General features: G+C 38.8%; 1 non-coding gene across 1 annotated transcript; it reads left to right on the top strand.

Annotated features, from left to right (window-relative positions):
* The first annotated feature begins 345 nt into the window (after window positions 1–345).
* On the top strand, window positions 346–452 carry LOC121400830. Its single transcript, XR_005965956.1, has one exon. It is a non-coding gene; the product is annotated as a U6 spliceosomal RNA (small nuclear RNA).
* Window positions 453–17,095: the final 16,643 nt, after the last annotated feature.

Raw genomic sequence — 17,095 nt, 5'->3', positions numbered from 1 at the left:
GATCTAACATATATTTTTATAAATAATAATATGCCTTTTTGCATTGGTTTAAGATGAATGGAGACATATTGTCCGCACTCAAGTTGGTGTGCTGGACCAAAAATAGATGAATATCAGCAGAAAGATCCGGACACCATTTATCGAAACAAAAAGTGTTATTTTATTTCTGTGAGTGATATACACCTTTTTCAATAAATGGTGTGCAGATCTATCTGCTGATAAACAGTTGTACAGGACCAAGGACAGCACTCGTAGGATTTAAAAATTTTACACTTTACAAAAAATGTAAATGCAAACAAGAAAGGTTTATTACTCAAACATTTGGAATGTTTTACAAATTCATAAGTGCTTGCTTTGTCAGCACATATACTAGAACTGGAATGATACAGAGAAGATTCGCATGGCCGCTGTGTAAGAATGACACTCGAATTTGTGAAGTGTTCCATATTTTTGAGTTGTCACAGGAGTTTCCCATCTTGGATTTTTTTTAGAAGCTAATTTTACTTTGTTTCTGAGATGCCATGCACCAATAATTATTTACTAATCAGCATTGGCCCTATATTTTAGCATTTGTATTATATATAGTTAGTATCTTGTACATCTGTCACTAAGCTCAGTAACACAACACAGAGCATGTGCAGTGAATCAGCAGAACAGAAGACAGCTTTACGGCTATGGGTGGGGCTGGTATAGAATCCCAAAACACAATGTACAGTATTTCTACCTACTTAAGTTAAGCTTTAGTTCTCCACAGTAAGACATAGCCAGAAGGAGCAGCCTTGTGCTCTACCTAATTAATGATAGCTGGAGGTAGCTCACCCGTAGGCATAACTACCCTAGCCTAAGGTGAAGGGACCACAGTGCTGAAAGAAGTCAGGCTTAGTATTTACTCCCTTAACAGTTCAAATGGACCATTAGTTGGTAACCTACGTTGTATCTTAAACCTACGAAGTGTCGCCACAGTGGTGCAAGGGTTAAGCTCTTCCTTGTATATATCTCACAACATAAAGCTAACTCTAAATATCTGTGAGTATTTCACAATAAAACTTTTGTTTCATGTTCAAAGACCTCTGGCGACCTATGTCATCACTGCAGCAATAGTTGTACAACACCATCTCCCTTCCTCTTCCACTTAGTAAGGGCCCAGTTGAGAAGAGGAGTCCAATTTCATTCTTTCAAATTACAAAGCTGTACACCATTTTCATATATTTTGCATTTGGCATACATTTTTAACAGAAATACACAGTGGCGTAACTTCAGATGCCAGGGCCCCCCTGCAAAAAAATCTTCAGGGCCCCCTCTGCACAAAATAGTGGGAGAATGTCATGTATAATATCCCCAGAACTCATAGAAGTATGGCACAGTAGCAATTCCATGAATAAACACCCCAGTACTAAAGAAGGATGGTACAGTCACAATTTCACATGATTTGAAAATGCAATATTAGCAAGTCCATAGCCCAGCTTACAGAGCCATTGTGGGTGGGAAATTCAAATCATGAGTCTGTCACCGCTTGGCTCTTCTGCTGCTCCTTATATTTAACAAGAGGAGATGGGGGGAATGTAGCCTGCAATCAGCCTGAGTACCCAACAGGGTAACTACATCGTTGCCTTAATTAGGTGTCCGAAGTACTTTTTTGGGGGTCCTTTGCAGAAGGAAGGGCAGGCATTCTTGCGAAATCGTCATTGTCACGTGATCACGTCATTTGGAAGTCTCTGGAATGGAATGCATTGGGACATAAGTGACGTCATGGAGTGTTGGGAAAGGCAGGGTCAGTTGGGCAAAGGAGAATAGATTGGTTAGATGTAGGTAAATAGAGCAGACAGTAGAGGGGAACAATTGTAGGGGCCTAATAAGCATTGGGGTGTTTAAACCAGTATTTATTTCTGTTCAGTGAGGCGCAAGAGGCAAACTGTTGCAGTTCTAGAGGGTCCCAGTAATAAGAAGTAGGTGCTATATGGTTGAAGATGTAAAAATACATCTTAATCATATCTGCTTTTATCCTCTATTTTTGGTTTTAAAGGGTGCCATATGCTGCGCTGTTACAACAGTTTGAAGGTCGAAGCTGGGATTGTGAGAAGGCAACAGCGAGCAGTCAGGGTGTGTGAGAGGGCAGCAATACTCGGGGCAGGGGACAAGTAGGGCACATACAAGGGCGGAGGTAGGGAAGGGGAACCCTAATCTTTTGTACAGAACAACAACAAACTCACTGCTTCCAACACTTGTTGTAACCCCACAGTTTCCAAATAGACTTAGATTTATATGAATCTGGTACATATGAGAAAATCAAGGTAAGAGGCGCACCCACTAGCACCTTTATCTGAGAGCCAGTGAGGGCGACACCCCCACCAAATGCTGATATTTTTCACACACACATTGTCATACAGTCAGGAACTTAAAAGACGCACAAAATCAGTATCAACAAAGGGATACTTATACTATCCACCTTTTCTACTAACTAAATGTGAGAAGTCACACTGGTAAACACACACACACACACTCACTCTGTGGGAGATAACCGAATTTGTACTTACCTTTCCTTCCTCATCTTGCGCTCGCGCGATGTAGCTCCGCCCCTTTCACGACGTGGCCCCGCCCCCTTTTACCCCCGCTGGCCGGTAAAATAAAAAATTCAAAGGTGGCAACCCTATTGGACGAAATTACCCTAAGGCCGGCACTCTTTGCAGCGGTCCGGATTGGCCGCACCATGCTCTAAAATGCTCCCTGATGGTTGTGCATACTACTGAGGAAGCAGGCCCCGCCGGCCCCCTGAACCCCGGGCCCCCCCGCGACTGCGGGGTCTGCTTCCTCGGTAGTTACGCCACTGGAAATACAGTGTTCATTTACCACAGATACTAGTGTGCAGCTGGCTAAACAAATGCATTAAGGCGGTGTTTTCTACTCCCTCTTAAAACATGAAGCTTGCTGCCTTTGACATAAAGCCTTCAATCTGCTTTATATTTCACTTTACAACACACAGCAAATAAATTAAGAAAGAAAGCGTTGCCAATAATTCCCCTAGGCTCCCACATGCAGCTCCATTTACCAGCACCAGATAAAAGGTGGAAGAAAATAATAGCTGCATTGAGTCCCATTAGCTGAGACGGCAATCTGATTCTATTCCCTCTTGGTTTAGCTCACTTACAAACAAGAGCTGATACTTGAATGATGTCTCTTTAATGCTTCCCTGTATCCGAGCTCTATATGTTTCTCCTCTTTGAATCAGGTATCTAACTCTCTCTCTCTAGTGCTTCATCTCTGTCAAAATGTCTGTAGTTGTCTGTGGCCAGCAGATGTCACATACTCTTTGCTTCACTGCCTTAGTATTGCATTTGCTCCATGGTATTTGACTGCTAAAGCACATTTTCTGGTGCATCATCACAGACAATGTTTGAAAGAACAGCAATAAAAAAAATCACTTTATCATGGATGTCGAAATGTTTATTCTCCAACCTAAACTCCTAGATTAGGTTTGTCAGTAGGGTGATTTTATAATATATGAAAGCTATGCAATAAGTTGAAAAGAAAGTGACTTTACATCATTTTACTGGACAACGATGATGAATCATTCAATCAAGTGCAAATACTTTCATGAGTGGCAACCACAATGTATTTGTAAATATAATTGGCCCAAAACATTGGTGCCTGAGTATGGAAGTGCTGATTCATGAGAGGCTTTCCTATAGGGTAGACAGTAAGGACAGAACTGCCTTACACCCATTGAGCAAATAATCAAACAAATATGCATGGTAACTCAATTCAGGCATTTATTTGTGCAAATTCACCACAGCAATTAAATTACAAAATTGTGATAAATAAACTCATATCATACCATATAGCAGTGTCCCCCGTCTTCATAACTCATGTAAGCAATTCCCTCCTAAAGCATTTCACACCATTTGGCACTTTGAAGCACAAGCTAGAGAGGGTTCCAGGTGATGCCCACCATTAACCTTCTCTGTATGAAAAGCTGAATACAGATTGAGAAGCAACGCTTCGGTTCCATTCTAGGATCCAAATAACTGTGCCTTTAGGTGCTTCATCCAGGGCAATATGCACAGTACGATAAAACAGGTGCAAGCAACATACGTACATACTGGGGTCCCTAGCCCATTGGGGCCCTGGAAGAAGGTTCAAGCTAGCCACCCACTTCTGTATGCAGTGCTGATGAACAAGGGCAGAGATACATACAAAATGAGGCATAAATCAAAGCATTTTGCAGCATTAAATGGGTTGCTCAACTTTAAGTTCAGTTTTAGTATGTAATAGAATGGTCAATTTTTAGCAAATTTTCTTATTTTTTATAATATTTTTTATATATTCCTCTTCTGACTCTTAATAGCTTTTACTCTACTATAAACTATCAAGGTTTACTGAAGTGTACTTTTTTTAAAGGGGTTTTCCGCACAAATACTTTCCAGTATGCATTAATTGAAGTATAATTTAATGGTTTACAAGGTAATGAAGCAACGTTCTGGCTGCTTAATTCCTCTGCACACCTGGCTCTTGCAAGACAGCTTATTCAAATTATTAACAGGTTCTTAGGTTAGCACTTGTGCCCTCTGAATTGCTTTAATCTGGTGCACATCCAACAGTAGCGACGTTTCAGGCTCACAATCGCCTTTCCTCAAGCTTTCCTTGAGGAAAGGCGATTGTGAGCCTGAAACGTCGCTATTGTATTTCTGTCCAAAGAATAAGCCCTTTTGCAATAAAGGCCTTTTAAGATACTACTAATGTGTGGTGCTGTCTGCTTGCTGATTATCTACGGAACAGGTGGAAGTGGCCACCAAAGACTTGCACACTGTCCATTATACCCTAAGGGTGAGTGCTGACTTCTAATCCTTTCTGCACGTCCAACAGTTTCCACCTCCAACTTGTTACACCAAATTTTGTATCATAGACAGCACCATTCACTGATTTCTTTTCTTTAAAACACCTTTATTGAGACATGGGCTCTGACCCAAATAATCGATAATGTTTCAGACCGCCATCGGTTTTTTTATCAAGCTCTAAACAGTTTAATGCCCAATAAGTACAGAATAAATCAACTGTAGGCCCCAACTACTCTGCTAAAATGTCTGAAATTAATCTTAATTTGCATTTTATTTACACACATCATTGGTTACAAAGATAAAACACTTTAAATTTGTACAACATCTTTCAGGCATGCAATACATCAATATTACAGTTTTTAAGGCCCCTGAATAAAAAATGTTCACATATATTTTTTGGTCACAAACAAGTAATCCAGAACAAAGAAGAATGCAATAATATTCCTAAAAAACCAATAAAACCAACATAGAATATTGCACAGTGATAGAGAAGGTCAAAAACCCAGTTTCACCAGTCTGACTGCAATAAAATAATTTTACTAAAATTTGAGCAAAATGCTGAATACAGTAAAAAAAAAGGATTTTAACTCCTGAAAAGTTAAGCATTGTGTGTCAGTGAAAAATAGTGGGTATTGCATTTATGTTTTGTGTTAGTATGTTTTGCGTGTGTCATTTACCTGGATGCAACGTGGTGGGCAGGCAGAATATGCGGACAACTGCAGATGTGGACACATGGGATTGTAGTGGCAATTGCAGACCAGTAGCACATGTCCCCCATCCACACACGTATACTAATCGCATCGGGGTGGACCGATGATGCAGAAGATGGGCTGCAAACCACAGACCATGGAGTCAACTTCCTCTTTAACCACGTTCTTCACTAACAATTTGTGCGCACGCTGATTGTGCAGGCAAGTTCACTTCCGCAAGAGAGCAGGTGAGTGTTTGAGTTTGTCTGACAATGATGCTGTTTACTCATGAAGGCATTTACAGTAATTTTTTTTCAGATAATTGTATTTTCACATTCTTTCCAGGCTGATAAAAGCCCTGGTACTTATAAGACTAAGCTGAGGACTTCGCAAAACTTCAATATCTATTTTCTGTTCCGTTTCCAATGAAAAGACCCATCCAGTCCACAAAACTATTGCATTGAAGACTTTCATTAGGAAATAAAAAATTGTATTACAAAACTCCCTGGAGTGACCGTTCCTTTCAGAGATTTTACAGGGCAATCTGTGATATGGCTATTGACTGATATTCATAATACTGTTTCAAAAAAGTAAAACACTTGGAAAGAGGAAAGATTACAATAGAAAGAGGAAAAAATAATGGATGTGCGGTAAAATGTTTTCGTTTGATGTTAACAGCGATTTCTACTGCTTTTATTCAGTGATAATCCTCAGAAAATTGCTTTATTGCTGTACATTGTTGTATGTATTGTATACTAAAATTGCCTGGTGCAATCTTTTTATTCCAAGCAGTCTTATGACTTTAACTCCCCGAGTTACAGTATGACAATTTTCTGGATGCATCCAGCTTTTTACTCTTAAACAAAGAAATCCAAATCAAACTATTCTAAATGCTCCTATAAATTTTTTGTATAGTGACAGGAAAAGGACACCTTAAAGGGAAATTACTTTGATTAGCTAAATAAAATCTGTATAACAAATTTAAAGAACAAAAATTAGAGATCACATTTTCCCAACATCACTATTAATTATATCAGGGCTGTCCAACTGGCGGCCCACGGGCCGACCCCCCTTGTGTGCCCCCCCACCTACCTGCTGTGTTTTCTTACCATGTGTTAACTTTAAATAGTATCACTACAGAGATTAACTGGCCCCTAATTCAGACTAATCCCCTGTATTGTTCACACCTGTGATCCCCCTGCATTGTTCACACTTGTGACACCTCTATTGTTCACACTCCTAAAGGCCTGTACTGTTCACACCTGAGACCCAGACTGAAACTGCCCACATTGTTCACCTGTTCATACAAACTGCTGAAGGGGCACCAGCACTGTGTCACTGCATGTAGTACACCTTGGAGTGCTCCTGATGGGTTTTCCTGTCTCTTGCTCTGTTCTGCCTTCCATATGCTCCCTGTAAGTGACATACTGCCTGTGTGTGCCATAATCTGCCTGTGTGTGACTCTGCCTGTGTTTGACATACTCTGCCTGTGTGTGCCCTGCTCTGCCTGTGTGTGACATACTCTCCTGTGTGTGCCTGCTCTGTCTGGGGAACTTAAGCCTGGTATTTGTTCTGGGGGTTTGTTAGCATTTAAAAATAAATTATTGTTAGGGGCCCCTAAGGTGTTTAATCATGTGCTGGGAGTGCTGTGTTATCCACAGGGGAAGAGCAGGCATATGGATTTAAGGGTATGTCTTAATTTGACAACTTTTTTCACATACGAGTGATATCCCTGCAGTGAGCACCAACCGTTTGTTTTTTTGGTGTGCTACCACAATTAATGTGGACATGATCTCGTGGTAACATGGGTGTGGTTTAAAGTGGGTGTGGCTTAAAAATAGGGAGTGATCAACATTGGTTTCCATTATCGGCCCTCCACTATTTAGGCTGGAATAATTTCGGCCCTCGGTACTACAGAAATTGGACAACACTGAATCATATGATTCTTACTTAGTACAACAATTTTTAATGCTTTTAGGATGTGATTAAAAGGAGATGTAAACCCAGCCATAACATCAATCTGCAGCACCTCCTAGTTTTCTATGGAAGTTGCCAAAAACCATAATTGAAAGAAGAAATTATACTGATCTAAAACATATTATAAATGCCAAAAAACTGACTAATAAGAAAGTTGAATCTCTTCACTATGTCAGGCATCTTGGTGCTATCTTACATATAGTGGTAACTGCCACTTTGTCCCTTCATTATATTCCACTATAACAAACATAAGGATATGAACACCCTTGTTCAGTGGTGAGAAACTGGGTTTTAAGCTTCCAACTCCTGTTGCTTGAAGAGAGAACATGGGGCAGATTCAGTAACCGGCGCAAAGTCGCCATTGACACACCCATGGCTACACTTTGCCAGGGGGAAATTGGCTCAGATAACGCTAATTCCCTAAAATGAGGAGTTTTATTGTGGGCGCGAAATGCTGGTGACTTTTTGCTAGCCTTACTTTGGCAATTCGAACAATTCAAAGCAAAGATGCGCCAGCGTTCATTTCTGCCTATCGCAAATTCGCTAGAGGTCTTGCGCTCAGCTTAATTTGCATACGGTGGAAAATGTAAACTTGAATGGATGTCTTTATGTTATATGTTGCAGCAAATACATTACATTTTCACTGTTAATTACACAATTCCAGGGAACCTTAATAAAGACAATAGCGTTGTTATAATGCCCTACACATGAGCCCACTGTAAAGTTAATGTTCCATATGTTAAAAAATGTATGGGGGAAACCGGTTACCCAAAAAAGATTTTGCAGGCTATCACTCTGATAAAAGGAAAAGACGCCAGTATTTTTTGATCTTTGATGCTTTTTCCACTCAAAGAATATGATGTAAGTAACAGGAGATTGAGGAAGATCTATTCACTCCATTGCACTTTTGCCGGGTCTGAGCTGATGAAGGCAAGTCTGGCGAAAGAGGCAACGTTCAGTAAAATCCGCATTGAGTGAATTTGCGGAGTAACGTCCATTCGCCAGAGCGAGAGTGCGAATGAGCTTACGCTAGCAAATTGGCGCCGTTAGGAAATTGCTGATGTCCCTATGGGCAGTAACGCTGGCGAATTGTCGCCAGCATTTGCCACTTCACCCTTTAGTAAATCTGCCCCATGGAGCCAGACTAATACAGGTCAGCTCATTGTATGATATTTTGCATTTTAAATCAGTCACTGTCTGTAGAGATTTGGGGAAAGGTTTTGAAAATGTTTTACTGCGCAATATTGCTTTAAGAATACAACCCTGCTACTACATCTCCCAGCCTACCTCAACCTTCCTCAACCTTCATTATACTGGATGTTTCATTATTCTGGAATGTGTACTCCAGCAAGAACGGAGTAAAGGTCGGTTGACCAGTGCAGTGTATCAGGGTTTGCTACCACTTTAAGTAAAGCACATTTATTTCTTAATCCACCCATTGAGTGCATTGCTCGCATACTCAATTCATCTTCATGCATTTGCTTCTGATCCACTGAAGTAATATTATAGAGTGGAACATGCTGTACTAGCGCTTTATTAGCTGTGATCTTACAAATTCACTGTTGCTTATATCCCCTGTGTATTTCTCTGTCTTATGAAAGCTTACAGAAAAAAAGCTGGATTTTCTAGGAATTTTTTCTTATGGTTCTCAGTATGCAAAATTTTCTTTCAGAAAACTCCAGGTTTAGCAGAGACTATCTGGGCAGACAGCATCCGTGAAAGAAGTCTGTATTGCTTCTTGTGATGACCTCTGGAATTATATGTCAGTTAAACATAATATACAGTGTTTTGTGTATAATGGGCTTGTTAGGAAGTAGTGCCATGAATAATAAAAGATATGAAACTGGTCCCTTTTAGTGAATAACCCCATGTTCCCATTGCTTTAATAATACAGCGTTACACATATTGTTCTCCAGTGTGATCAAGTGGAAATAACAGCATCTGAATTTCAGCTGCATCTATTTTTTAATTAAATAAAGCAAATTAAAAAATGTAATAGGCTGCATCCATCTTTTTGATCAAATAAATGAATGAATAAAAGTCGCCCTACTTATCATGGCAATGGTTATGGTAATGGTTATGGTAATGGTTATGGTAAGTGTTAAATATGCCACTTAATTATACTAGATACAATGGCATGGTGCTCAATATTGTATAATACTCCTGATCCTTAAAATCACAGATGCACAGAATTACAGATAATAGATTCCAAAGATATATCTAATTATACAGAATTATACAGAACTATACAGTATCTAAAATGTACATATACTGTAACGGGGGAATGTAATAAAAATCGCAAACGGAAAAAATATTCGCAATGCGAAAAGTTATGCCTTTGTGCGAACAAATTTTGCTTTGTGCGAATTTAATATAGCTTTTGCGAGCCCGGAAACTGTTTAGCGACCACTTCCGACAGTGAAAGACCGTTTGCAAATTTTATAGTTTGCGCCAATGCGCAGTCAATGTAATAAAACTTCTTACTGAAAAAGTCGTTATGTTTGCTCCAAAAGATTACGACACCTTCAAGCACTTCTTATGAGTGCGCAATTAAAATTCGCAATGCGCAATTAAAATTCGCAATGCAATAACAGTTTAAGGAACAATATTACATTGCGAGATGTGGATATTTTAGTCTTATTGGTGCAAATTGTTTTGCTCTTTGCGACTTTTATTACATTCCCCTGTATGTGTCTACTATGTGACCAAATCATAATACACGGCAACGGCATGTAATACTGAATACTTTTTACATCTTTAGGCTAACAAAACAATGTATTCAAAAATTTCATATCTTATTCTTCTGGCTGATATTATGATAAAGAGAAAAAAGCAAGTCTGATTATTCGGTAGAATGTTAGATGTGTTGTACTCGTCTAAATAACCACACATTTCTAGTTGCAATCCTATGAGTTTTTAGAATGGATTTTCAGATGCCAAGCAGTCTACTTGCGGTGGTTTATAGGAGCTCTTATATGGATGTGTTTCTGTAACTTATAGCCACTTGGGGGCAGTTTTTATGACAAGAGGAGATCTCTCTAACTGTAGTGGTATGAGGCACAGAGAGTGTAAGAAGAAATGTGTTTATAATGTTCCTACCCAAGATCCCAAGGGTAGAGAAGTAAGTGCAACACAGAAAGATTTAGCAGCTTCAGCAGTGCTGAATATCAGTATTTTGGTTTATCGGGATAAAAAAAATCAATCTTAGCTAAGTGAAAAAGGTTGAGAATAGAACATTACAGGTGTTTGAGGAATACTAAAGTATCAGCCTCATGGAAAGCAGCAACTACTATATTTTAAGCAAGAATGACATCAATAACAATAAAATATATTATCCCATGGTAGTATACAGTTTGGTATATGGTATAAAGCTAAGGTTCTGGAAATAAAAAGTATTTTTAAGGAAAAAGTTTTAAATGAACACAAGTCACACGCAGTTTATTTTTTAGGGGGAAAAGGGTCTCAGACATCTTATAGCCTCTACAAAGACAAATGTAAACAAATGTTAGCAACATTTCTTTTGTGAAAAGCGGTTATAATATGCATACAATAGTGTCCTATTTCTATAATATGTTGCATGCTCAATAAGAGATGTACTGCCCTTAGTCACTAAGATAATCTTTGATCTGAATAGGTAAGCCATTCAACTTTACTCCTAAATGCCTTTTTTAACATCACCTATTAAGCTTTTGACTATTAATTTAAAACAACTACAGTTATGTACAGTAATACACTCCAATTAATTGCATCGGGTGCTACATATAGTTACAAAGTAAGTTATTTTGGGTTGCAAAAATACAAAAGTTTATTAAACTCAACCCCTCCAACTCACTGCAGTGGATTTATAGATACATATACCTATACACTAAAAGTCCATCAAAATGAATCCCTCCAAATAACCCCCCCCCCCCAGTGCCTATATAAATGTATATATCTATACAAACCTTCCCGGTGGTGGCATCGGGTTCTTTTCTACAGTTTGTGAAATACGATCCTCACTCTATGTCTATAGATTGTATGTTCTCTAATGTGATTGTAAAAAATAATCATGTACCTCTGCAGGGGTCTTTTCTCTTTAGAAAATATCCCAATACTTCATAGCCTTTCCTCATAGTTTGATTATTCCATTCCTTTCAACAGTTTAGTTGTACTTTTCTTTACTCTTTGCAGGTCATTAATATAATTCTGAAGGACTGGGTCCCAAAACTTCACTGTATACCCAAGATGAGGCCTTGCCAGGGATTTATAAAGGGGCAAAGTTATCACCCCTTAAATTACTGCAATTTTCATGCAAGACAGTGCCTTTATTTGCTTCAGAGCTACTCGCTGGTATTGTTGAGTTACACAGTTTGGTATCCACAAATATCCTCAACTCCTTCTCAGTTAGGGAGACCATGACAATGTAGAGGCTTATTTATCAACATTTTCATTTTAGTGGTTTTTGAGGTTTTTGAAACCATGACTATATTCACTTTCCCTAAAACCACAAATGTCATGAAATTTAGCGCTTAAAGAGCCTGTAAAAATGTGAGTTTTTGGACAATTACTAGCAAAAAAATCCAAAAACCTCTAAAAGTCTGAGTTGTTTAAAATTGGATCACTAAGATCAGCGGAGCTCCCATTGACTTAGGACCTCAACAACTTTTACCTGGTAAATTTTTGTGTTAGAGGTTTTCATGGTTTATACACTTAATAAATCTTACATTTTTAAGCTTTTAAGAAATATTGCAAATTTTTCAAGATTTGTGGAAAAAATATTCTATTATTAGTAAATCGGCCCATTAGTGTATACGTAACTAAGTGCTAGTTCTACCAAAGTGCCTAATTTTGGACTTTGAACTTCGTCAGATTTCTGCCTCCTTTTCCAATTTAGACAAATCTCAGCAAGTCAACAGATTCTTCATTAAACTTTTGTTTTGCAAAAATAAGTGCAAACTAAGTGCATCAGCAAAAACAGGGATAGTCCTCACAATGCCCACCACAAGAACATTTATAAACAACTCTGGTTCAATTAGAAAATGTTCCGTTTACCATCTTTACAAGTTATCTTTCAGCCAATTCTCTATTCAAATAGCAAATATTAATTCCAGTCCATTAACTTTCTGTGTGGTTTGTATAAAATGTATAAAATAATAGATAACACAGAGTGCCACTCCAAACTCACAGTGCTGTGATTTAAAAAGCATTACAGTCTTTTAAAGTATATTATGCCTTATAACCCAAGCTTTTCTACCACAGGTATCAAACTAACAGGTTTAGTCTTTAGGCTGAGAATGGGATACCTTTTTGAATAATACTGGTGCATTAGCAATTAATTAATCCCTTGGCATCATGCTAGACATCAAAAAATACTGAAATACTGATGAATTAAGTAAGAGGTCTGGCAGTTATCGAGCTTAGTTATTTTAGTACAGGTATGGGGTCTGTTATCCAAAAACCTGTTATCCAGAAAGTTCAGAATTTCAGAAAAGCTGTCTCCAATAGACTCCATTTTATCCAAATAATCCAAATTTTTAAAATTGATTTCCCTTTTCTCTGAAATAATAAAACGGTATCTTGTAGTTGATCCTAACTAACATATAATTGCTCCTTATTGAAAGCAAAACAAGCCTGTTGGGTTTATTTAATGTTTACATGAATTTCTAGAAGATTAATGGTATGAAGATCCAAATTACAGAAAGATCTGTTATCCAGAAACCCCCAGGTCTTGAGCATTCTGGATAACAGTTGTCATCCTACTGCGGTGGCAGCCAGGGTCTGTCCCTGTCACCATCATCCTCTCCTACGTCAGAAGTGACACCCACACCCAGCATTTCATTGATTTGTATAATGTTATTGATTTGTTTTACCTTCATTACCTTTATGACTTGTTTTTTAGGTTTGCAGATTGGTGGTTTGGAGGTATGTATGTCTTTTTCTTTATTAAATTGAATATTTACCAAGCACATTGGCTCCTGTCAGTGTATAATAATCTCATCCTTACAGGTTGCCACTTTTTCCAGTGGATAAACCCAAACAAAGGGGTGGGGCTAATGGCATCAGAGACAGGGCAGTGCTGCTGGGGGTGGGCATGATGACATCAGGGGCTGGCACAATGATGTCACTTGGGGGTTATGATGGGAGGGGGTTATTGCATGGGGGATGCATGGTTTCCTGGGCTAAAGATACTGTTAGTGAAAATTTTGGTCTTGAAATCTTTTTTTTTTTTTTTTTTTATAAATGTACAGAAAAACAAGTATCACAGTGGTATGATACATTGTTAGTGTACATGTTTTAGAGAACATAATTAAAAATAAACTTGACAGAGGGACTTGGGTGGAGTCCCTCTCATGTGACTTCTTCCAGTTCTACCCAAGCACTACATACTTTATGAAATATATAAATACAGTTTCTTCTCATATATGTAAATTTGTATAAAGTTGTAGCTTTCTAGATAAGATCTAGCCAGCATAGAACTGTTGGGCCAGTAGCCTTCCAGTGCAGGGGCTATGGCCTTTTTGCATACATAAAGAGAATAGATAGGAGGGTGCACTGAGCTCTCCTGACGGATAGTTCCTCTACCCTGTTTAGAAGAGTTATGATAGGGTCCATGGGTACCATTAGGTCTGTTTTTGATTAAATGTGTTGCAGCACCTGCTACCAGAAAGTGTGTATTACAGGGCAGGTCCAGACCTGGGGCAGGTCTTTGCTCGGTTAGCGTTCATTCTATGAAGTCTTTGTGGGGTAAGGTAGCTATGTAAGTGCTGGTTGCTATTAATAGAATAGAATAGAGGTTTGCAGAGTTCTGGAGTATGTACATACTCTTCCTGTCTCCTAAGGGAGGTATCCACTGGTCCAGTGAGGAATTGGCAATTCACTGCATGTCTAACCTGGAGATATCTACAGCATTTGATTGGGTTGTGCGTGTTTATCTTTAAGGTCCTGACATTGCATTAGTTTACCTTCTGCAAATATATCAGATATATATTTGATCCAATAATGAGCCCATACATTCGGTCTGGGATAATTTTTAGGTGCTTCAGCTGGGGTTACACCATAAGGGGGTATACTTAGAGCATTGGGCTGGTTGGCTTGGGGGGCATGGCCATCTGCCATGCACCCACTGTTGTCTTCATTAGCGGCATGGCCTAGTCAATGCATTTTACACCCCTGTAGAGCAGATTCTTTAGCCCTTCAAATGTCAAATCAACCAATCACTTGTGCCTCTATTATTGTGGAGGTATTTTATGGGGAGGGGGAGGCCCAATGACATGCATTTACTAGTATTATAGGAATACGTTTGGTGTTGCTAGCCCCCCCTGTTTCACCGGTAATTGAAGGGTAGCTAGGACAATTTTAGGTTGAGCTTTTTTCAGAACATTATACAGTTTCCAAGCTTCTAAGAGTGCAGAATATTTCTTTGTTTATCTCTATTGCAGATTGCCTATATATATATATATATATATATATATATATATATATATATATATATATATATATATATATATATATATATATATATATATATATATATATATATATATGCTAGTTTGGGGAGGATGACCATCTTAATGTGTTACCATGCCTCAATCTTTCAATGTGGAAGTGCTCAACCCCTGTATTCTTTCCTTTTGGATCAGGTGCCAAATAGTGTATTACCCCACCTGCCACGGGTTAGGAAGTCAAATCCAGTCCAAATTACTGCTGCACACTGACAAAGCGGATCAACTTTTTAGTTGTGTGATTTTATTGGCTCAAAATAAAGTAGACAAGGCAACGTTTTGACCTCACAGGGCCCTTTATCAAGGCTTCATAAAGGGCCCTGTGAGGTCCGAAACATTGCCTTGTCTACTTTATTTTGAGCCAATAAAATTACAAACTAAAAAGTTGATCCGCTTTGTCAGTGTGCAGCAGTAATTTGGACTGGACATGCCTCAACCTCTGACTCAGTATATCGGAGAAGTGGGAAGAGATTTAATGCTACAAATTTCTTAACCCACATTCCAAGATATTTAAAGGACTCTGTCCAGGTGAAGCCATGCAGGTGTGTAGAGGAAAATGGGGCCTTTGGGTAAATAGCAAAGAGAGTGGACTTGGTCCAATTGATTTTGAGACCGGAGTAGGTTGTTTGCATATTGATAATGTTCAACACTGTTCTGAATGCCTAGTCACAGTTAGCAAGGTACAGTAGAGTATCATCATCATACACAGACATCTGTTCTGTAATTTTTCCCAACTTTATCCCTTCAACCTCAGGATTAGATCTGATGTGATACGCCATGGGTTTAGGGTTGCCACTTTTTAATAACATTTCCTTTTTACCCACATTCCAGCTTTTTTTTCCAGAACTGCATCATAAATAATAAAATGCCCAAATGCCAGAAACTATGGAGTGTGTGATTCATTTGGGGGCAGCTTTATCAAAGGTCGAAGTGAATTTTCGAATTAAAAAACTTCGAATTTCAAATAAATTTTTGGGTACTTCGAGTATCGAATAGGCCACATTCGACTTTGATTAGAATTGAAAATACTTCACAAATTCGACCATTTGAAAATCGAAGTACTGTCTCTTTAAAAAACTTCGACTTCGACACTTCGCCACCTTAAACCTGCTGAATTGCTATGTTAGCCTATGGGGACCTCCTAGAACCTATAGCCAGTATTTGGCTAAGTTTTGAGAAGTCAAAGGATTTTTTTGTAAAATTGTATGATCATACGATTCAAAGTGCGATCAAACGATCTTAACAATCCTACAACTTCGAATGTCGGACTACCCTGTTCGATGGTCGGATTTCAAAGTTTTTTTCACCTCGAAATTCGACCCTTTATAAATCTGCCCCTTAGTTAACATTAAGGGGCAGATGTATTAAGGGTCGAATATCGTGGGGTTAATTAACCCTCGATATTCGACTGGCGAATTAAAATCCTTCGACTTCGAATATCTAAGTCGAAGGATTTTGCGCAAGTCGTTCGATTGAACGATCGAAGGAATAATCGTTCGAACGATTAATCCATCGATCGAAGGATTATCCTTCGATCAGAAAAAACTTGGAAAGCCTATGGGGACCTTCCCCATAGGCTAACATTGACTTCGGTAGCTTTTAGGTGGCGAACTAGGGGGTCGAAGTTTTTTCTTAAAGAGACAGTACTTCGACTATCGAATGGTCGAATAGTCGAACGATTTTTCGAAGGTCAAGTAGCCAATTCGATGATCGAAGTAGCCAAAAAAAATACTTCGAAATTCAAAGTATTTTTTATTCTATTCCTTCACTCGAACTTAGTGAATGGGCCCCTCAGTGTAGATGCAACACACAAAAGGATCTCATAGAAGTAACATCCAGGTGAGAACCGTAAGGCTTTCTTTTATCCATGAGCCCTCTAATATGCACCTTGTGTATGCTTCATTAAAGTGGCAAGTCTCAAGCTGCAGCCTTTGTGAGCAGCATTTAAATGCATTTAATTTCACAGCTTGCACACACTTGTCTGTTGCATGCCCTTAGGCAGAGAATAGCGGCAGACAAAAGATCCCTCTCTGCCTCTGTCAGTGCTTCTAATATTTCAGAATGGAAAGTTTCCTGTTTAATAAACATGAGAGCAGTGACAGCTTGATCTCAGCAC

This window comes from Xenopus laevis, chromosome 2S, assembly GCF_017654675.1.
Source record: "Xenopus laevis strain J_2021 chromosome 2S, Xenopus_laevis_v10.1, whole genome shotgun sequence".
NCBI lineage: Eukaryota > Metazoa > Chordata > Amphibia > Anura > Pipidae > Xenopus > Xenopus laevis.
This window is presented reverse-complemented; position numbering and strand designations above follow the sequence as displayed.